The sequence below is a fragment of the Oreochromis aureus genome, linkage group 10, assembly GCF_013358895.1.
Source record: "Oreochromis aureus strain Israel breed Guangdong linkage group 10, ZZ_aureus, whole genome shotgun sequence".
In the NCBI taxonomy this organism is placed as follows: domain Eukaryota; kingdom Metazoa; phylum Chordata; class Actinopteri; order Cichliformes; family Cichlidae; genus Oreochromis; species Oreochromis aureus.
Genome location: NC_052951.1, coordinates 33983773 through 34007623, shown reverse-complemented (window position 1 = coordinate 34007623; position 23851 = coordinate 33983773).

Sequence of the window (23851 nt, the reverse complement as noted above, 5' to 3'; positions counted from 1 at the left end):
TTTGCGCTAACTGTGTGTAGAGAGCGACAGCACTAATTGGTAAGTCACAGATTAATTGCACACCAATTCCTCTGACATCGTCTTATCAATCGTTAGCTTACTATCAAACATGACAAGTGAAATCTCCTGCAGCAAGCTTAAACGTGATAGAGGCTGATTACGCAGAGAATTGCTGATCGTTATGTAAGTATGCATGTAAGAGCAGATGGATTTAAGCAGGTATTTTAGTTCTGCAGAGCCAAACAAGAGAGGTCAGGGTGAAGAAGGGGCAGCCAAAGAAAAGCCAACCACAAAACGGAAAAGTTATGACAAATCAGACTATGAGGGAAAAAGAAAGCGCAGCTTTATGGTTTCATGGACTAAAGAATTTATGTGGCTGGAATACGACGAGCTAAATAACCTCATGTTCTGCCGGGTGTGTTGTGAGTTTCCCTCGATTTCTGAGTCGACAAGCGCCTTTGTTACTGGGACCAGTCATTTTAAGAAAGACCCCATCAGAACCCATGACAAATGCAAGAAATGCATTATTGCCCAGTCTGCAATATCTTTCCCAGAACAAACACCAATTGCAAAAAGCATACTAAAAATAAACCAAGCATAACAAGAAGTCCTGAAAAATCTGTTTAGAACAGCCTACTATGTTGCAAAGAGTGAACTACCACTGGCAAAATTTAGCAGTCTTTGCAAACTTCAAAAAGCAAATGGCCTAGATCTTGGTTGCACTTGCCTCTTACCTGTGATTTCAGTGGAAATGTCAAAAATAAGGATCTGACACAGACTGATTCCTGTTGTACAGTTCTTACAAGTTCATAGAAATTTGTTCAATTAGAACCAAATATTTGAGTTGATGATTGAAATTGTTGTTGTAATTTGTGTTTTAAATATTTTTAGATTGATGTTTTGTTTCCTTTACAATATTATACTTTAATGTATAATATTGTAAAGGAAACAAAACATCAATCCAAAAATTGTCCTCTTTTTTTTTTTTTTCGGGCTACTTAAATTTATTACCAAAAACTGAAGAGTGCCTCCCGAAGGGCTACCAGGGATTTTGAAATTTTATGCGAGCCCTGCTTTAGGTGACATGAATGAGTTGAAGGAAGTTATGAACTGTTTCTCAGAGACAAATAAACACCCAGCTCCTGTTTTTGTGTAGCTGACAGCTGGTAACTGTGCAGGGGCGGATCTAGCAAAGCTTTTGCCAGGGGCCAGGTAGGGCATTAACAGGAAAGGGGGACACAAAGATATACTTTTCTTTCTTACTCTCGTATAAAATATTTAGCTTTTTATTAAATAGTTATCTGCATCTTACAACCAAAGTTTGTATAATAATACACAAGATTGGCTGTAGACCATTGTTAATCATTTACTGTGTAAAAATAACAAAAACAAAAAGTAAATGCAAAAGTGCATAAATATTTATTTTACGTGTTTGATGTGTGTGGCGGGCGTGGTCTGCAGTGCCGCTGCAGGAGGTGGACCCACGGGCGTAAAGTCTGTGCTCTTTCGGCTGTTTTTGGGTGTGTGTCGGGCTGTCAGTTGAAAAGCTACAGCCGGCTGTGTGGGTACACCAAGCATGTGTGAAAAGTGGTCCATAACGTAATGCTTCAAAGAGTGTTCATGCAAACATTGTCGGGTCTGCCGTGGTACAATGGGACTTCTGCTCATGAACCTGTGTGCACAGCATCTGCAAATCGGGGCTGTGCAAAGTCACTTCATCTTTACCCAAAACTGTAAGCTGTCATCTGTGAGGCGCGAGCGGTGTTTGTTTTTACCATAGTTCACGGTGGAGAATGGCTGCTCTTCTGAGTTTTGCTCTCTGTAGCCGTATGAATGTCAAACTACACTGATTCGCAGCGGCATAGGCACACATAAAATTTCTTCTGAAATTTTCGCTTTCTAGTTATTCTTATTATTATGTGTGCCTATGCCAAGAGGCACACATATTACTATTCGTCGGATTTATTATGTGTGCCTATGACAAGAGGCACACATATTACTATTCCTCGGATTTATTATTATTGTGTGGATGCTTTAGGCATCCACACTATTGAGTTCCTGTTTCTCTTTATTCTTTATACTTTATTCTAGTTGCTTCCGTACGTTTTTTGGCACTTAACTAGTCCCACAATTTTCAGCCGATTTTCACCGTTCAAATTTTAAACTATTCTGCTATTTCTGCTAATGTGCGCTATGACTTTTGGTATTTTTTGCTGTTATACTTTTTAAAATATTAAGCTTTTTTCCTTTAATTTGTCCCATTGAAATGAATGGGAAACTTCCATAATTCTGCTAAAACTTGCTTGTTTTTGAAACTTAACTACTTTTTTATACTTTCACATAGAAACTCCATTCAAACTTTAAAATGTTCACAAATTATTGGGCTATTCCTGTGTGATTCAGCTTTTTCATATCTGTTACCATTTTCATCTTATCCTCTTAAAGTTTTGAGTTGCAAAATTGTGATTTTTCAGAAAATACATGCGTTGTTATGGTTGCTATGCACTTGGCTTCCAGTGTGCCACTGTAGGTTTCGCAGTCTTCTCTTCATGTCCGAACAACTTCTTGCTACTTGGTCAATTTTCACTCAACGTCCACAAATTATACATCAAAACGTAGGTATTTTTGCTGGCTTTCAGAAAATGTCACTATCATTGTTGTGAGATTTATAGAATTTTGCAAATCTCCTCAGACCAACACAAAGTCTCAAAAATCCCCATAGAAAGTCAATGGAGAGTTCGTTTAAAATCACCGCTTGATTTCTGTAATGAGAGGCATTTTCGAATCGTCATATCTCCTTAACGAAGCGAAGTTAAGACATGAGGCTTGTGCCAATATATCTTCAGACACTCCTGACGCTCACAATTCAAGAATTTTTTTCTCACCTATTACCATTTGGCCATGAATTGGGTTTGTTTGAGGGTAGGAAATTCATCCTTCTCTCAGATTTCTTCAGATTTCAAACTCTGAAATGAACCACTTTTTCTCTCGTCATATCTTTTTAATGGATTTTCACACAGACCTGAAAATTTCCATAATAGTTCACCAAAGCCTGCTGTCTCTTACGGTGAAAGAATGATATTCATACTCCAAATAGATTTAGAGTTAGAAAGCGTTGTTTGAGGGCAAGTCAAGGCAGTTTTTGCTTTGCTCTACTCAGTTATGGTGCATTAGAAGTCAAATATCTTTAATAATTCATATTTTAATGATAAAGTGTCAACACTTTAAGATTCCCCCATCTCTTCTGAACAAAACGGTGTAAGAATGACCGTTCTAGCCCCTACGGTTAGGAAATTATGGTCATTTGTTTGAGGGGAGTCGTCATTATGAGAAATAGACTGCAAAAATCCTGTGTCTCTCTGTGCTGCGTGCACCTGTTTTGGCGGGAAAAAGTGCACAGGCTCTCTGATTGGTGGATTCAAATTCAGCAGCTCCCAGGCTGCTTGACAGAGCTAGAAACTTACTTCTCTCTCCCTGTGTGTGTGTGTGTGTGTGTGTGTGTGTGTGTGACAGAGAGAGAGAGAGAGAGAGAGAGAGAGAGAGAGAGAGAGAGAGCCTTTTTATGGGATGATCTCATTGTAAGATTCAAATTCAATATATTTAGACTTGTTGACTGAATTGGATCTTGTGTATGTGTGTGTGTGTGTGTGTGTGTGTGTGTGTGTGTGTGTGTGTGTGTGTGTGTGTGTGTGTGTGTGACAGAGAGAGAGAGAGGGACAGAGAGAAAGCCTTTTTATGGGATGATCTCATTGTAAGATTTAAATTCAATATATTTAGACTGGTTGACTGAATTGGATCTGTGTGTGTGTGTGTGTGTGTGTGTGTGTGTGTGAGAGAGAGAGAGAGAGAGAGAGAGAGCCTTTTATGGGATGATCTCATTGTAAGATTTAAATTCAATATATTTAGACTGGTTGACTGAATTGGATCTTGTGTGTGTGTGTGTGTGTGTGTGTGTGTGTGTTGTGTGTGTGTGTGTGTGTGTGTGTGTGTGTGTGTGTGACAGAGAGAGAGAGAGAGAGAGAAAAGCCTTTTATGGGATAATCTCATTGTAAGATTCAAATTCAATATATTTAGACTGGTTGACTGAATTGGATCGTGTGTGTGTCTGTGTGTGTGTGTGTGTGTGTGTGTGTGTGTGTGTGTGACAGAGAGAGAGAGAGAGAGAGCCTTTTCATGGGATGATCTCATTGTAAGATTCAAATTCAATATATTTAGACTGGTTGACTGAATTTGATCCTGTGTGTCTCTCTGTACATGTGTGTTTCCATAGTTGTCCATATTTGTGATTGTGTGACTGTTATACTTTTTTTTTTTGAGTTTTTTTTTTTTTCATTTAACAAGTACATTTGAAGGATCCTTAGCATGATCAGCATTTTTTCAGCTGTCCATTTTGCTTTTCCAATTTTTCTGTTTAAGTTATTACTATTGTGCTGAATCATACTATTTCTGCTATTTTACAAGATTTGTGCTAAATATAGTATTTCTGCCAAATATAGTATTTCTGATTAATTATAGTTTTTCTACCAAATCATAGTATAGTATTTCTGCTTTTTATAGGATTTGTGCTTAATATAGTATTTTTGCTTTTTATAGGATTTGTGCTTAATACAGTATTTCTGCTAAATGTAGTATTTATGCTTAATCATACTATTACTATATATTTCTGCCAGGTCCCCAGGCAGCCAATCCTCTGAGGACTGAGACATTCAAATTTACATATCAGGGCCTGCACGGCTTCCCAGCCAGCCAATCATATCTGAGGTCTGCCCTTTCTTCTCTCGTCATATCTCTGCGTCGGATGTACAAAGAGCAATGAAAATCGCAGTCAAAAGTACACCAAAGTCCGCTGATTCACTCAGTACAAGAATTATGCTTCTAGTCCACCTAGCTTTTGAGTTACACGACGTTTTGTAACTCCAAAAACGGCATTCTTCGCCTCTCACCGCGATCTAATTCTGACTGCTCATCACCCTGTTTCTCCCAGTGGCGCAGCTGGTAATGACACGGGTCTGCAACCCAAAGGTCGTGGATTCAAGTCCACCTTGGTCAACATCTTTTTGCCCTACAAATTAATACACTATCACAGACCACTAATTCATATTCATCATTTATTACAATTCTGAAAACTTTTACCAGCTTTTCTAATATGGACCTCAGTTTCTTGTTAACACTCCATGGCACAAATACTGTTCCCTTTAGGCTCTGTGTATGTGTGTGTGATCAATATTTCTCCCATTTTAAAGTATTACTCCTCCATAATTGTATTTCTCTTAAATCAAAGTACTTTTACTACATCTTAGTACTTCTGCTCAATCATAGTATTTCTGCTAAATCATAGTATTTTGCCAAATTATGGTTTTTTGTGCCAAATCATAACATTTGTGTTATGTTATAGTATTACTACTAAGTGGAGGAATTTCTGTCATGTTACAGTATATGTGCTGATTACAGTTTTTCTGCTAAATCATAGTATTTCTACTATATTATATTTTTCTTTCTAAATATAGCATTTCTGCTATATAATTGTATTTCTGCTATGTTAAAATATTTGTGCTAAACCAGTGTATTTGTGCTAAAACATAGTATTTCTGCCAAATGTAGTATTTCTGTCAAATTATAGCATTTTTGCTATGTTGTACTGTTTCTCTAAATCATAGTATTTCTGTAATGTTTAAGAATGTTTGGCTAAATATATTCTTTCTGTTATCTTATACTATTTCTCCTAAATTCTTGTATTTTTGAGAAGTTATCGTGTTTCTGGTAAGTTACAATATTTTTGCTAAGTTCTGCTATGCTATTGTATTTCTGCCAAGTATTATGTTTCCTCTAAGATATTGCAGTTCTGCTAAGTTACTACATTTGAGCAAAGTTCCTTTGCTTCTGCAAAGTTTTTACAATTTCTGCAACTTTTCAGCTTTTTCAGCTAGTTTCAGCAGAAAGCTTCAGCTTTAAAGCATCCACACTGCATTTTCGCAGGAAATGCAAATTTTTCTAGTTATGTGTGCCTATGGAAAGAGGCACACATATTACTATTCGTCGGATTTATTATTATTATTATTATTATTCTCCAGTTTCCGCCTGAAATTTTGCAGCGAATCTCGCCTCGCAGTTTTGAGACAAGCTTCATATATGTTACCTCATTTTGTGCGGCCAGATCTGGAATGGTGTGCTATGACTTTTGGTGTTTATGAATTTTATAGTTTTTAAATATTAATATTTTTAGTGAAAATTTTCCAGCTCCTCTGCCAAACAGTTTTGACATTAGGGTTACATATGTTAGATCATGTTGTGCGGCTGGAGCTGGACTATTATGTTATGACTTTTGGTGTTTATAACTTTTATAGTTTTTAAATATTAATATTTTAGTGCAAATTTAGGCCAATTCATCTTTTGGCGCCAAATAAACAGACTTCATTTGTGGTGTCTTGGCTCTCTCTAGTGGTATACCGGGAGTAGTACAGCCGAAAAGATTTATCCTTGTGTTGAAAACTCCATATCCCACAATTCATAGCACGCCTCTACAGAGTGAACAATGGCGGCCACCACTTCGTTTTATATGTCTTTTATTCGTGTTTCTAGGTCACAAAATAAGCTTTTAAGATATTTTCAGGCGAGAATGTAGGTGTGTAAACTTCAAATATCTGCTTGTTTTATCAAGACATCCCATATTTAGCGACAGTGCTCTGACTACGTCGGTCCTGCCTGACAGCTAGCCGGGCTACCTAGCTAGCTGCCGCGCTTGGCTGCAAATGGATAGCGAGGGACTCTCTCTGTAGTTTCACCTTCCCGGTCTCTCGCAAATGCTCGCATAGAATCGGAGTTACAGCTGGATGTGGAAAAAATAACTGAGTTGTTTGGTGGTGCTATAACGCCGAGCTACAACAGTGGGCAGCTATCCACCGGTGTATGACAGAAAGGATATGCCGCGAATGAGACATACGAGGCAGGCGACTGGTGTTTGCTAACGCGGAGGTCAATCGTGGATCAGGGAAAGCGAAGGCAGGAGCGTGAGGTGAACTGAATTTCAGGTAAGAAGTTATGACCTGCACTCTATTTGGGTCAGATATAAACCGAGTTTAGGTGTAGTTTATTTAGCAACAGTTCTCTTACGTGTTGCTGATAGCCGGCTGGCTAGCTAGCTAGCGCCGCTAGCTTAGTTAGCTAAGCGCGCGCTAGCGACCCTTCGTGAAAAACCACCCAGGCTTGGCTGATAGTGAGGTGGCTAAATGTGTTTAATCGCCCGATCGCTCGGCAAGGGTCTGTGTCTTAGCTGGACTTATTTTTCGTTTATATGGGCCGATGATGCTGGTCGATGTGGAAAAAATAACTGAGTTGTTTGGTGGTGGAGCTACAACAGAGGGCAGCTATCCACGGTGTGTGACAGAAAGGACATGCCGCCAACGAGACATACGAGGCCGGGCAGGCGATTGCTAACGCGGTGGTCAATCATGGATCAGGAAAGCGAAGGCAGGAGCGTGAGGTGAACTGAATTTCAGGTAAGAAGTTTTGAACTGCACTCTATTTCGGTCAGATATAAACCGAGTTTAGGTGTAGTTTATTTTCGTTGTGCTGACTTTTTCAATCACGTACAATAACTCGTACTGCGTTCTAGCTAGCACGACGGAGTTTCTATACAGCTGTGTGCGCATGTTGAACTTTATGACAGCCTCCCCTGTCGAAACTTCAGTCATGAAACTGATCAATGATCGGCGTTTCTCTCTCTTGTTTGTTTATCGCGCAAAACAACAGCAGCACGTTTAAGCTTGATCAGCTGTTGTTAGAATTCATTTGCTTTTAATTTCTGGTATCAGCTGATGTTTGCTGGAGCTACAGCTGTAAAACGGCAGATGTCCTTACTGAATCATCAGAGCTGAACTGGTGATGGAGAAACAGGTTTACTCTTTAGGTGACATGAATAAGTTGAAGGAAGTTATGAACTATTTTTGACAGACAAATACAGGGAGTGCAGAATTATTAGGCAAGTTGTATTTTTGAGGAATAATTTTATTATTGAACAACAACCATGTTCTAAATGAACCCAAAAACTCATTAATATCAAAGCTGAAAGTTTTGGAAGTAGTTTTTAGTTTTAGCTATTTTAGGGGATATCTGTGTGTGCAGGTGACTATTACTGTGCATAATTATTAGGCAACTTAACAAAAACAAATATATACCCATTTCAATTATTTATTTTACCAGTGAAACCAATATAACATCTCCACATTCACAAATATACATTTCTGACATTCAAAAACAAAACCAAAGCAAATCAGCGACCAATATAGCCACCTTTCTTTGCAAGGACACTCAAAAGCCTGCCATCCATGGATTCTGTCAGTGTTTTGGTCTGTTCACCATCAACATTGCATGCAGCAGCAACCACAGCCTCCCAGACACTGTTCAGAGAGGTGTATTGTTTTCCCTCCTTGTAAATCTCACATTTGATGATGGACCACAGGTTCTCAATGGGTTCAGATCAGGTGAACAAGGAGGCCATGTCATTAGTTTTTCTTCTTTTATACCCTTTCTTGCCAGCCACGCTGTGGAGTACTTGGACGCGTGTGATGGAGCATTGTCCTGCATGAAAATCATGTTTTTCTTGAAGGATGCAGACTTCTTCCTGTACCACTGCTTGAAGAAGGTGTCTTCCAGAAACTGGCAGTAGCACTGTGAGTTGAGCTTGACTCCATCCTCAACCCGAAAAAGGCCCCACAAGCTCATCTTTGATGATACCAGCCCAAACCAGTACTCCACCTCCACCTTGCTGGCATCTGAGTGGGACTGGAGCTCTCTGCCCTTTACCAATCCAGCCACGGGCCCATCCATCTGGCCCATCAAGACTCACTCTCATTTCATCAGTCCATAAAACCTTAGAAAAATCAGTCTTGAGATATTTCTTGGCCCAGTCTTGACGTTTCAGCTTGTGTGTCTTGTTCAGTGGTGGTGGTCTTTCAGCCTTTCTTACCTTGGCCATGTCTCTGAGTATTGCACACCTTGTGCTTTTGGGCACTCAGTGATGTTGCAGCTCTGAAATATGGCCAAACTGGTGGCAAGTGGCATCTTGGCAGCTGCACGCTTGACTTTTCTCAGTTCATGGGCAGTTATTTTGCGCCTTGGTTTTTCCACACGCTTCTTGCGACCCTGTTGACTATTTTGAATGAAACGCTTGATTGTTCGATGATCACGCTTCAGAAGCTTTGCAATTTTAAGACTGCTGCATCCCTCTGCAAGATATCTCACTATTTTTGACTTTTCTGAGCCTGTCAAGTCCTTCTTTTGACCCATTTTGCCAAAGGAAAGGAAGTTGCCTAATAATTATGCACACCTGATATAGGGTGTTGATGTCATTAGACCACACCCTTCTCATTACAGAGATGCACATCACCTAATATGCTTAATTGGTAGTAGGCTTTCGAGCCTATACAGCTTGGAGTAAGACAACATGCATGAAGAGGATGATGTGGGACAAAATACTCATTTGCCTAATAATTCGGCACTCCTGTAAACACCAAGCTCCTTTTTTGTGTAGCTGACAGCTGGTAACTGTGCAGGGGCGGATCTAGCAAAGCTTTTGCCAGGGGCCAGGTAGGGCATTAACAGAGAAAGGTGGACTAAAGATATACTTTTCTTTCTTACTCTCATATAAAATATTTAGCTTTTATTAAATAGTTATCTGAATCTCACAACCAAAGTTTGTATAATAATACACAAGATTGGCTGTAGACCATTGTTCATAATTCAGAACACTGTGTAGAAATAACAAAAACAAAAAGTGAATGCATGTGTGAAAAGTGGTCTATAATGTAATGCTTCAAAACGTGTTCATGCAAACATTGTCGGGTCTGCCGTGGTACAATGGGACTTCTGCTCATGAACCTCTGTGCACAGCGCCTGCAAATCGGCGCTGTACGGAAGTAACTTCATCTTTACACAAAACTGTAAGCTGTCATCTGTGAAGCGTGAGCGGTGTTTGTTTTTACCATAGTTCATGGTGGAGAATGGCTGCTCTTCTGAGTTTTGCTGTCTGTAGCCGTATGAATGGCAACTACAGTGATTAGCAGCGGCATAGGCACACATAAAATTTCTTCTGAAATTTTCGCTTTCTAGTTATTATTATTATTATTCTCCAGTTTCCGCCTGAAATTTTGCAGCGAATCTCGCCTCGCAGTTTTGAGACAAGCTTCATATATGTTACCTCATTTTGTGCGGCGGATCTGGAATGGTGTGCTATGACTTTTGGTGTTTATGAATTTTATAGTTTTTAAATATTAATATTTTAGTGAAAATTTTCCAGCGCTCCTCTGCCAAACAGTTTTGACATTAGGGTTACATATGTTAGATCATTTTGTGCGGCTGGAGCTGGACTATTATGTTATGACTTTTGGTGTTTATAACTTTTATAGTTTTTAAATATTAATATTTTAGTGCAAATTTAGGCCAATTCATCTTTTGGCGCCAAATAAACAGACTTCATTTGTGGTGTGTTGGCTCTCTCTAGTGGTATGCCGGGAGTGGTACAGCCTGTGTACCCTTATTTGGATTACCGTAATGATGACAATTTCAACGGTGCGCACAGCGTCGCTGCTTTCAGGAGCCCTTGGAATTTTTAAGGTTGCGCAAATCATTCAAAAGTTACGGTAATGCTTGGTGGAAAACTCAATATCCCACAATTCATAGCACGCCTCTACAGAGTGAACAATGGCGGCCACCACTTCGTTTTATATGTCTTTTATTCGTGTTTCTAGGTCACAAAATAAGCTTTTAAGATATTTTCAGGCGAGAATGTAGGTGTGTAAACTTCAAATATCTGCTTGTTTTATCAAGACATCCCATATTTAGCGACAGTGCTCTGACTACGTCGGTCCTGCCTGACAGCTAGCCGGCTACCTAGCTGGCTACCTAGCTAACTGCCGCACTTGGCTGCAAATGGATAGCGAGGGACTCTCTCTGTCGTTTCACCTCCTGGTCTCTCGCAAATGCTCGCATAGAATCGGAGTTACAGCTGGATGTGGAAAAAATAACTGAGTTGTTTGGTGGTGGAGCTACAACAGAGGGCAGCTACCCACCGGTGTGTGACAGAAAGGACATGCCGCCAACGAGACATATGAGGCCGGGCAGGCGATTGCTAACGCGGTGGTCAATCATGGATCAGGAAAGCGAAGGCAGGAGCGTGAGGTGAACTGAATTTCAGGTAAGAAGTTATGAACTGCACTCTATTTGGGTCAGATATAAACCGAGTTTAGGTGTAGTTTATTTAGCAGCAGTTCTCTTATGTGTTGCTGATAGCCGGCTAGCTAGCTAGCGCCGCTAGCATAGTTAGCTCAGCGCCGCTAGCAACCCTTCGTGAAAAAAGCACCCAGGCTTGGCTTATATTGAGGCGGGTGAAACTCGTGTCAGCACCGGTCGCTCTCTATTTGGGTCAGATATAAACCGAGTTTAGGTGTAGTTTATTTAGCAGCAGTTCTCTTATGTGTTGCTGATAGCCGGCTAGCTAGCTAGCGCCGCTAGCATAGTTAGCTCGCGCCGCTAGCAACCCTTCGTGAAAAAAAGCACCCAGGCTTGGCTTATATTGAGGCGGGTGAAACTCGTGTCAGCACCGGTCGCTCTCTATTTGGGTCAGATATAAACCGAGTTTAGGTGTAATTTATTTTCGTTGACCTTTACAATCGTAATGCCACGGGAGTTTATATACAGCTGTGTGCGTACTAAGTTACTGACGTTGGACTTTATTTTATTCATTAGGGTTAGTTCATAGAGTTGCCGTGCCGTTACAAACGGAATCGTCCCACATTCAGAGAAAACATTATGATTTATTCTGTCGTTCTGAAGCCTCCCCTGTCATTCTCTCGCGTGTTGAAACGTCAATCATGAAACTGATCAATGATCGGCTGTTCGCTCTTATTTATCGCGCTAAACAACAGCAGCACGTTTAAGCTTGATCAGCTGTTGTTAGAATTCTTTTGATTTTAATTTCTAGTATCAGCTGATGTTTGCTGCAGCCACAGCTGTAAAACGGCTGTTCCAAACCAGGAGATGTCCTTACTGAATCATCAGAGCTGAACTGGTGATGGAGAAACAGGTTTACACTTTAGGTGACATGAATGAGTTGAAGGGAAGTTATGAGTTGTTTCTGAGAGACAAAGACCAAGCTCCTTTTTGTGTAGCTGACAGCTGGTAACTGTGCAGGGGCGGATCTAGCAAAGCTTTTAGGGGGGAAGCTAGGGGCATTAACAGAGAAAGGTGGACACAAAGATATACTTTTCTTTCTTACTCTCATATAAAATATTTAGCTTTTATTAAATAGTTATCTGAATCTCACAACCAAAGTTTGTATAATAATACACAGGATTGGCTGTAGACCATTGTTCATAATTCAGAACACTGTGTAAAAATAACAAAAACAAAAAAGTGAATGCATGTGTGAAAAGTGGTCTATAATGTAATGCTTCAAAGTGTGTTCATGCAAACATTGTCGGGTCTGCCGTGGTACAATGGGACTTCTGCTCATGAACCTGTGTGCACAGCGTCTGCAAATCGGCGCTGTACAAAGTAACTTCATCTTTACACAAAACTGTAAGCTGTCATCTGTGAAGCGTGAGCGGTGTTTGTTTTTTACCATAGTTCATGGTGGAGAATGGCTGCTCTTCTGAGTTTTGCTCTCTGTAGCCGTATGAATGGCAAACTACAGTGATTAGCAGCGGCATAGGCACATAAAATTTCTTCTGAAATTTTCGCTTTCTAGTTATTATTATTATTATTCTCCAGTTTCCGCCTGAAATTTTGCAGCGAATCTCGCCCCAGTTTTGAGACAAGCTTCATATATGTTACCTCATTTTGTGCGGCGGATCTGGAATGGTGTGCTATGACTTTTGGTCTTTGTGAATTTTATAGTTTTTAAATATTAATATTTTAGTGAAAATTTTCCAGCGCTCCTCTGCCGAACAGCTTTGACATTAGGGTTACATATGTTAGATCATTTTGTGCGGCTGGAGCTGGACTATTATGTCATGACTTTTGGTGTTCATGACTTTTATAGTTTTTAAATATTAATATTTTAGTGCAAATTTAGGCCAATTCATCTTTTGGCGCCAAATAAACAGACTTCATTTGTGGTGTGTTGGCTCTCTCTAGTGGTATGCCGGGAGTGGTACAGCCTGTGTACCCTTATTTGGATTACCGTAATGATGACAATTTCAACGGTGCGCACAGCGCCGCTGCTTTCAGGAGCCATTGGAATTTTTAAGGTTGCGCAAATCATTCAAAAGTTACGGTAATGCTTGGTGGAAAACTCAATATCCCACAATTCATAGCACGCCTCTACAGAGTGAACAATGGCGGCCACCACTTCGTTTTATATGTCTTTTATTCGTGTTTCTAGGTCACAAAATAAGCTTTTAAGATATTTTCAGGCGAGAATGTAGGTGTGTAAACTTCAAATATCTGCTTGTTTTATCAAGACATCCCATATTTAGCGACAGTGCTCTGACTACGTCGGTCCTGCCTGACAGCTAGCCGGCTACCTAGCTAGCTGCCGCGCTTGGCTGCAAATGGATAGCGAGGGACTCTCTCTCTCTCCTTTCACCTCCCGGTCTCTCGCAAATGCTCGCATAGAATCGGAGTTACAGCTGGATGTGGAAAAAATAACTGAGTTGTTTGGTGGTGGAGCTACAACAGAGGGCAGCTACCCACGGTGTGTGACAGAAAGGACATGCCGCCCAACGAGACATATGAGGCCGGGCAGGCGATTGCTAACGCGGTGGTCAATCATGGATCAGGGAAAGCGAAGGCAGGAGCGTGAGGTGAACTGAATTTCAGGTAAGAAGTTATGAACTGCACTCTATTTGGGTCAGATATAAACAGAGTTTAGGTGTAGTTTATTTAGCAGCAGTTCTCTTATGTGTTGCTGATAGCCGGCTAGCTAGCTAGCGCCGCTAGCATAGTTAGCTCGCGCCGCTAGCAACCCTTCGTGAAAAAGCACCCAGTCTTGGCTTATATTGAAGCGGGTGAAACTCGTGTCAGCACCGGTCGCTCTCTATTTGGGTCAGATATAAACCGAGTTTAGGTGTAGTTTATTTAGCAGCAGTTCTCTTATGTGTTGCTGATAGCCGGCTAGCTAGCTAGCTAGCCGCTAGCATAGTTAGCTCGCGCCGCTAGCAACCCTTCGTGAAAAAGCACCCAGGCTTGGCTTATATTGAGGCGGGTGAAACTCGTGTCAGCACCGGTCGCTCTCTATTTGGGTCAGATATAAACCGAGTTTAGGTGTAATTTATTTTCGTTGACCTTTTACAATCGTAATGCCACTGGTGTTTATATACAGCTGTGTGCGCACTAAGTCACTGACGTTGGACTTTATTTTATTCATTAGGGTTAGTTCATAGAGTTGCCGTGCCGTACAAACGGAATCGTCCCACATTCAGAGAAAACATTATGATTTATTCTGTCGTTACGAAGCCTCCCTGTCATTCTCTCGCGTGTTGAAACGTCAATCATGAAACTGATCAATGATCGGCTGTTCGCTCTTATTTATCGCGCTAAACAACAGCAGCACGTTTAAGCTTGATCAGCTGTTGTTAGAATTCTTTTGATTTTAATTTCTAGTATCAGCTGATGTTTGCTGGAGCATGAAGATGAAATCAGGAGATGTCCTTACTGAATCATCAGAGCTGAACTGGTGATGGAGAAACAGGTTTACACTTTAGGTGACATGAATGAGTTGAAGGGAAGTTATGAGTTGTTTCTGAGAGACAAAGATCAAGCTCCTTTTTGTGTAGCTGACAGCTGGTAACTGTGCAGGGGCGGATCTAGCAAAGCTTTTGGGGGGAGCTAGGGCATTAACAGAGAAAGGTGGACACAAAGATATACTTTTCTTTCTTACTCTCATATAAAATATTTAGCTTTTATTAAATAGTTATCTGAATCTCACAACCAAAGTTTGTATAATAATACACAGGATTGGCTGTAGACCATTGTTCATAATTCAGAACACTGTGTAAAAATAACAAAAACAAAAAGTGAATGCATGTGTGAAAAGTGGTCTATAATGTAATGCTTCAAAGTGTGTTCATGCAAACATTGTCGGGTCTGCCGTGGTACAATGGGACTTCTGCTCATGAACCTGTGTGCACAGCGTCTGCAAATCGGCGCTGTACAAAGTAACTTCATCTTTACACAAAACTGTAAGCTGTCATCTGTGAAGCGTGAGCGGTGTTTGTTTTACCATAGTTCATGGTGGAGAATGGCTGCTCTTCTGAGTTTTGCTCTCTGTAGCCGTATGAATGGCAAACTACAGTGATTAGCAGCGGCATAGGCACACATAAAATTTCTTCTGAAATTTTCGCTTTCTAGTTATTCTTATTATTATTATTCTCCATCTTCCGCCTAAATTTCGGCACGTATCACGCCCGCAGTTTTGAGACAAGCTTCATATATGTTACCTCATTTTGTGCGGCGGATCTGGAATGGTGTGCTATGACTTTTGGTGTTTATGAATTTTATAGTTTTTAAATATTAATATTTTAGTGAAAATTTTCCCGCTCCTCTGCCAAACAGTTTTGACATTAGGATTACATATGTTAGATCATTTTGTGCGGCTGGAGCTGGACTATTATGTTGTGACTTTTGGTGTTTATGACTTTTATAGTTTTTAAATATTAATATTTTAGTACAAATTTAGGCCAATTCATCTTTTGGCGCCAAATAAACAGACTTCATTTGTGGTGTCTTGGCTCTCTCTAGTGGTATACCGGGAGTAGTACAGCCGAAAAGATTTATCCTTGTGTTGAAAACTCCATATCCCACAATTCATAGCACGCCTCTACAGAGTGAACAATGGCGGCCACCACTTCGTTTTATATGTCTTTTATTCGTGTTTCTAGGTCACAAAATAAACTTTTAAGATATTTTCAGGCGAGAATGTAGGTGTGTAAACTTCAAATATCTGCTTGTTTTATCAAGACATCCCATATTTAGCGACAGTGCTCTGACGACGTCGGTCCTGCCTGCCTGACAGCTAGCCGGCTACCTAGCTAGCTGCCGCACTTGGCTGCAAATGGATAGCGAGGGACTCTCTCTGTCGTTTCACCTCCCGGTCTCTCGCAAATGCTCGCACAGAATCGGAGTTACAGCTGGATGTGGAAAAATAACTGAGTTGTTTGGTGGTGCTATAACGCCGAGCTACAACAGTGGGCAGCTATCCACGGTGTATGACAGAAAGGACATGCCGCGACCGCCCGATCAACGGTGTTTGCTAACGCGGAGGTCAATCGTGGATCAGGGAAAGCGAAGGCAGGAGCGTGAGGTGAACTGAATTTCAGGTAAGAAGTTATGACCTGCACTCTATTTGGGTCAGATATAAACCGAGTTTAGGTGTAGTTTATTTAGCAGCAGTTCTCTTATGTGTTGCTGATAGCGGCTAGCTAGCTAGTGCCGCTAGCATAGTTAGCTAGCACCGCTAGCGACCCTTCGTGAAAAAAGCACCCAGGCTTGGCTTATATTGAGGCGGGTGAAACTCGTGTCAGCACCGATCGCTCGCCGACAGTATGTGTTTTAGCTGGACTTATTTTTCGTTTATATGGACCGATGATTTATTTATTTATTCATTTTAGTAACGGTATAAACAGTGAAAGGTGGTGGATTGGCCAGATGTAAACTTCAAATATCTGCTCGTGTTACCAAGACATCCCATATTAGCTCTGATGTTTTCGGTGCCTGCAAAGAGCTAGACAGGTAGCTAGCTAACCCGAGCTGGCTGTCTTTTGACTCAGGGTCATAGCTGGACTTATTTTCGTTTTATGAGCCGATGAGGGTTTTTTTAGTAACGGTACAAACAGTGAAAGGCGGTGGATTGTCCAGATGCTGGTCGATGTGGAAAAAATAACTGAGTTGTTTGGTAGTCGCTGACGCGAGCTACAACCGAGGGCAGCTATCCACCGGTGTGTGTCAGAAAGAACATGCGGGGACGAGGCGGCGGGCGACCGCCGATCGACCGGTGGTAGATCGTGGATCAGGAAACCGAAGGCAGGAGAAGCAGGCGGCTGCCGGTCGGGCGTGAGGTGAACTGAATTTCAGGTAAGTTATGACCTGCACTCTATTTGGGTCAGATATAAACCGAGTTTAGGTGTAGTTTATTTTTGTTGTGCTGACTTTTTACAATCAGTTATAATAACTCGTACTGCGTGGTAGCTAGCACGATGGAGTTTATGACAGCCTCCCCTGTCATTCTCTCGCCTGTTCAAACTTCAGTCATGAAACTGATCAATGATCGGCTTTTCTCTCTTGTTTGTTTATCACGCTAAACAACAGCAGCACGTTTAAGCTTGATCAGCTGTTGTTAGAATTCATTTGATTTTAATTTCTAGTATCAGCTGATGTTTGCTGGAGCCACAGCTGTAGAAGCGGCTGGTCGAAACCAGGAGATGACCTTACTGAATCATCAGAGCTGAACTGGTGATGGAGAAACAGGTTTACCTTTTTTTAGGTGACATGAATGAGTTGAAGGAAGTTATGAACTGTTTCTGAGAGAAATAAACACCAAGCTCCTTTTTTATTTAGCTGACAGCTGGTAACTGTGCAGGGGCGGATCTAGCAAAGCTTTTGCCAGGGGGCCAGGTAGGGCATTAACAGAGAAAGGTGGACACAAAGATATACTTTTCTTTCTTACTCTCATACAGGGAGTGCAGAATTATTAGGCAAGTTGTATTTTTGAGGAATAATTTTATTATTGAACAACAACCATGTTCTCAATGAACCCAAAAAACACATTAATATCAAAGCTGAATGTTTTCGGAAGTAGTTTTTAGTTTGTTTTTAGTTTTAGCTATTTTAGGGGGATATCTGTGTGTGCAGGTGACTATTACTGTGCATAATTATTAGGCAACTTAACAAAAAACAAATATATACCCATTTCAATTATTTATTTTTACCAGTGAAACCAATATAACATCTCCACATTCACAAATATACATTTCTGACATTCAAAAACAAAACAAAAACAAATCAGCGACCAATATAGCCACCTTTCTTTGCAAGGACACTCAAAAGCCTGCCATCCATGGATTCTGTCAGTGTTTTGATCTGTTCACCATCAACATTGCGTGCAGCAGCAACCACAGCCTCCCAGACACTGTTCAGAGAGGTGTACTGTTTTCCCTCCTTGTAAATCTCACATTTGATAATGGACCACAGGTTCTCAATGGGGTTCAGATCAGGTGAACAAGGAGGCCATGTCATTAGTTTTTCTTCTTTTAAACCCTTTCTTGCCAGCCACGCTGTGGAGTACTTGGACGCGTGTGATGGAGCATTGTCCTGCATGAAAATCATGTTTTTCTTGAAGGATGCAGACTTTTTCCTGTACCACTGCTTGAAGAAGGTGTCTTCCAGAAACTTGCAGTAGGACTGGGAGTTGAGCTTGACGCCATCCTCAACCCGAAAAGGCCCCACAAGCTCACCTTTGATGATACCAGCCCAAACCAGTACTCCACCTCCACCTTGCTGGCGTCTGAGTGGGACTGGAGCTCTCTGCCCTTTACCAATCCAACCACGGGCCCATCCATCTGGCCCATCAAGACTCACTCTCATTTCATCAGTCCATAAAACCTTAGAAAAATCAGTCTTGAGATATTTCTTGGCCCAGTCTTGACGTTTCAGCTTGTGTGTCTTGTTCAGTGGTGGTCGTCTTTCAGCCTTTCTTACCTTGGCCATGTCTCTGAGTATTGCACACCTTGTGCTTTTGGGCACTCAGTGATGTTGCAGCTCTGAAATATGGCCAAACTGGTGGCAAGTGGCATCTTGGCAGCTGCACGCTTGACTTTTCTCAGTTCATGGGCAGTTATTTTGCGCCTTGGTTTTTCCACACGCTTCTTGCGACCCTGTTGACTATTTTGAATGAAACGCTTGATTGTTCGATGATCACGCTTCAGAAGCTTTGCAATTTTAAGACTGCTGCATGCCTCTGCAAGATATCTCACTATTTTTGACTTTTCTGAGCCTGTCAAGTCCTTCTTTTGACCCATTTTGCCAAAGGAAAGGAAGTTGCCTAATAATTATGCACACCTGATATAGGGTGTTGATGTCATTAGACCATACCCTTCTCATTACAGAGATGCACATCACCTAATATGCTTAATTGGTAGTAGGCTTTCGAGCCTATACAGCTTGGGGTAAGACAACATGCATGAAGAGGATGATGTGGACAAAATACTCATTTGCCTAATAATTCTGCACTCCTGTAAACACCAAGCTCCTTTTTTGTGTAGCTGACAGCTGGTAACTGTGCAGGGGCGGATCTAGCAAAGCTTTTGCCAGGGGCCAGGTAGGGCATTAACAGAGAAAGGTGGACATAAAGATATACTTTTCTTTCTTACTCTCATATAAAATATTTAGCTTTTATTAAATAGTTATCTGAATCTCACAACCAAAGTTTGTATAATAATACACAAGATTGGCTGTAGACCATTGTTCATAATTCAGAACACTGTGTAGAAATAACAAAAACAAAAAGTGAATGCATGTGTGAAAAGTGGTCTATAATGTAATGCTTCAAAGCGTGTTCATGCAAACATTGTCGGGTCTGCCGTGGTACAATGGGACTTCTGCTCATGAACCTGTGTGCACAGCGTCTGCAAATCGGCGCTGTACGAAGTAACTTCATCTTTACACAAAACTGTAAGCTGTCATCTGTGAAGCGTGAGCGGTGTTTGTTTTACCATAGTTCATGGTGGAGAATGGCTGCTCTTCTGAGTTTTGCTGTCTGTAGCCGTATGAATGGCAACTACAGTGATTAGCAGCGGCATAGGCACACATAAAATTTCTTCTGAAATTTTCGCTTTCTAGTTATTATTATTATTATTCTCCATCTTCCGCCTAAATTTCGGCACGTATCACGCCCCGCAGTTTTGAGACAAGCTTCATATATGTTACCTCATTTTGTGCGGCCGGATCTGGAATGGTGTGCTATGACTTTTGGTGTTTATGAATTTTATAGTTTTTAAATATTAATATTTTAGTGAAAATTTTCCCGCCTCCTCTGCCAAACAGTTTTGACATTAGGATTACATATGTTAGATCATTTTGTGCGGCTGGAGCTGGACTATTATGTTGTGACTTTTGGTGTTTATGACTTTTATAGTTTTTTAAATATTAATATTTTAGTACAAATTTAGGCCAATTCATCTTTTGGCGCCAAATAAACAGACTTCATTTGTGGTGTCTTGGCTCTCTCTAGTGGTATACCGGGAGTAGTACAGCCGAAAAGATTTATCCTTGTGTTGAAAACTCCATATCCCACAATTCATAGCACGCCTCTACAGAGTGAACAATGGCGGCCACCACTTCGTTTTATATGTCTTTTATTCGTGTTTCTAGGTCACAAAATAAACTTTTAAGATATTTTCAGGCGAGAATGTAGGTGTGTAAACTTCAAATATCTGCTTGTTTTATCAAGACATCCCATATTTAGCGACAGTGCTCTGACGACGTCGGTCCTGCCTGACAGCTAGCCGGCTACCTAGCTAGCTAGCCGCGCCTTGGCTGCAAATGGATAGCGAGGGACTCTCTCTGTCGTTTCACCTCCCGGTCTCGCAAATGCTCGCACAGAATCGGAGTTACAGCTGGATGTGGAAAAAATAACTGAGTTGTTTGGTAGTCGCTGACGCGGAGCTACAACCGAGGGCAGCTATCCACCGTGTGTGTCAGAAAGAACATGCGGGAACGAGGCGGCGAGGCGACCGCCGATCGACCGGTGGTAGATCGTGGATCAGGAAACCGAAGGCAGGAGAAGCAGGCGGCTGCCGGTCGGAGCGTGAGGTGAACTGAATTTCAGGTAAGAAGTTATGACCTGCACTCTATTTGGGTCAGATATAAACCGAGTTTAGGTGTAGTTTATTTTCGTTGTGCTGACTTTTTACAATCAGTTATAATAACTCGTACTGCGTGGTAGCTAGCACGATGGAGTTTCTATACAGCTGTGTGCGCGCTAAGTTACTGATGTTGAACTTTATGACAGCCTCCCCTGTCATTCTCTCGCCTGTTCAAACTTCAGTCATGAAACTGATCAATGATCGGCTTTTCTCTCTTGTTTGTTTATCGCGCTAAACAACAGCAGCACGTTTAAGCTTGATCAGCTGTTGTTAGAATTCTTTTGATTTTAATTTCTAGTATCAGCTGATGTTTGCTGGAGCATGAAGATGAAATCAGGAGATGTCCTTACTGAATCATCAGAGCTGAACTGGTGATGGAGAAACAGGTTTACCCTTAGGTGACATGAATGAGTTGAAGGGAAGTTATGAACTGTTTCTGACAGACAAATATACACCAAGCTCCTTTTTTGTGTAGCTGACAGCTGGTAACTGTGCAGGGGCGGATCTAGCGAAGCTTTTGCCAGGGGCCAGGTAGGGCATTAACAGAGAAAGGTGGACATAAAGATATACTTTTCTTTCTTACTCTCATATAAAATATTTAGCTTTTATTAAATAGTTATCTGAATCTTACAACCAAAGTTTGTATAATAATACACAAGATTGGCTGTAGACCATTGTTCATCATTCAGAACACTGTGTAAAAATAACAAAAACAAAAAGTGAATGCAAAAGTGCATAAATATTTATTTTACGTGTTTGATGTGTGTGGCGGGCGTGGTCTGCAGTGCCGCTGCAGGGAGGTGGACCCACCTGAGCGGCACCTGCAATCACGCCTCTCAGGCGTAGTCTGTGCTCTCTCGGCTGCTTTTTTGGGTGTGTGTCGGGCTGTGAGTTGAAAAGCTACAGCCGGCTGTTTGGGTACACCAACCATGTGTGAAAAGTGGTCCATAACGTAATGCTTCAAAGCGTGTTCATGCAAACATTGTCGGATCTGCCGTGGTACAATGGGACTTCTGCTCATGAACCTGTGTGCACAGCGCCTGCAAATCGGCGCTGTCTGAAGTAACTTCATCTTTACACAAAACTGTAAGCTGTTATCTGTGAAGCGTGAGCGGTGTTTGTTTTACCATAGTTCATGGTGGAGAATGGCTGCTCTTCTGAGTTTTGCTCTCTGTAGCTATATGAATGGCAAACTACACTGAATAGCAGCGGCATAGGCACACATAAAATTTCTTCTGAAATTTTCGCTTTCTAGTTCTTATTATGTGTGCCTATGCCAAGAGGCACACATATTACTATTCGTCGGATTTATTATGTGTGCCTATGCCAAGAGGCACACATATTACTATTCCTCGGATTTATTATTCTTATTATTATTATTATTATTATTCTCCATCTTCCGCCTAAATTTCGGCACGTATCACGCCCCGCAGTTTTGAGAAAAGCTTCATATATGTTACCTCATTTTGTGCGGCTGGATCTGGAATGGTGTGCTATGACTTTTGGTGTTTATGACTATTATAGTTTTTAAAATATTAATATTTTAGTGAAAATTTTCCCGCTCTCTCTGCCAAACAGTTTTGACAATAGGGGTACATATGTTACATCATTTTGTGCGGCTGGAGCTGGGCTAGTATGGTGTGACTTTTGGTGTTCATAACTTTTATAGTTTTTGAAATATTTAGATTTTAGTGCAAATTTAGGCCAATTTCTAGGCTCCTGAGAAAGATTCTGCTTTTGGCACCATAGAAACAGACTTCATTTGTGGTGGGTTGGCTCTCTCTAGTGGTATACCGGGAGTAGTACGGCCTAAAGGGTGCCATGCTTGGTGAAAACTACATATCCCACAATTCATAGCATGCCTCTACCGAGTCAAACAATGGCGGACACCACTTCGTTTTATATGTCTTTTATTCGTGTTTCTAGGTCACAAAATACACTTTTAAGATATTTTCAGGCGAGAATGTAGGTGTGTAAACTTCAAATATCTGCTCGTTTTATCAAGACATCCCATATTAGCGACAATTCTTTTTAAGTGTTGCTGATAGCCGGCTAGCTAGCTAGCGCCGCTAGCTTAGCGCTAAGCGCTAGCTCTGTGAAACCACCCAGGCTTGGCTGATAGTGAGGTGGCTAAAATTTGTTTAATCACCCGATCGCTCGGCAAGGGTCTTTGTCTTAGCTGGACTTATTTTTCGTTTATATGGGCCGATGATGCTGGTCGATGTGGAAAAAATAACTGAGTTGTTTGGTGGTGGAGCTACAACAGAGGGCAGCTATCCACCGGTGTGTGACAGAAAGGACATGCCGCGACGAGAGACATACAAGGCGGTGAGGCTACCGCCGATCGTCCGGTGTTTGCTAACGCGGAGGTCAATCATGGATCAGGAAAGCGAAGGCAGGAGCGTGAGGTGAACTGAATTTCAGGTAAGAAGTTATGACCTGCACTCTATTTGGGTCAGATATAAACCGAGTTTAGGTGTAGTTTATTTAGCAACAGTTCTCTTACGTGTTGCTGATAGCGGGCTGGCTAGCTAGCTAGCGCCGCTTAGCTTAGCTAAGCTAGCGCCGCTAGCGACCCTTCGTGAAAAAGCACCCAGGCTTGGCTGATAGTGAGGTGGCTAAAATTTGTTTAATCGCCCGATCGCTCAGCAAGGGTCTGTGTCTTAGCTGGACTTATTTTTCGTTTATATGGGCCGATGATGCTGGTCGATGTGGAAAAAATAACTGAGTTGTTTGGTGGTGGAGCTACAACAGAGGGCAGCTATCCACCGTGTGTGACAGAAAGGACATGCCGCGAACGAGACATACAAGGCGGTGAGGCTACCGCCGATCGTCCGGTGTTTGCTAACGCGGAGGTCAATCGTGGATCAGGGAAGCGAAGGCAGGGCGTGAGGTGAACTGAATTTCAGGTAAGAAGTTATGACCTGCACTGTATTTGGGTCAGATATAAACCGAGTTTAGGTGTAGTTTATTTTCGTTGTGCTGACTTTTTCAAT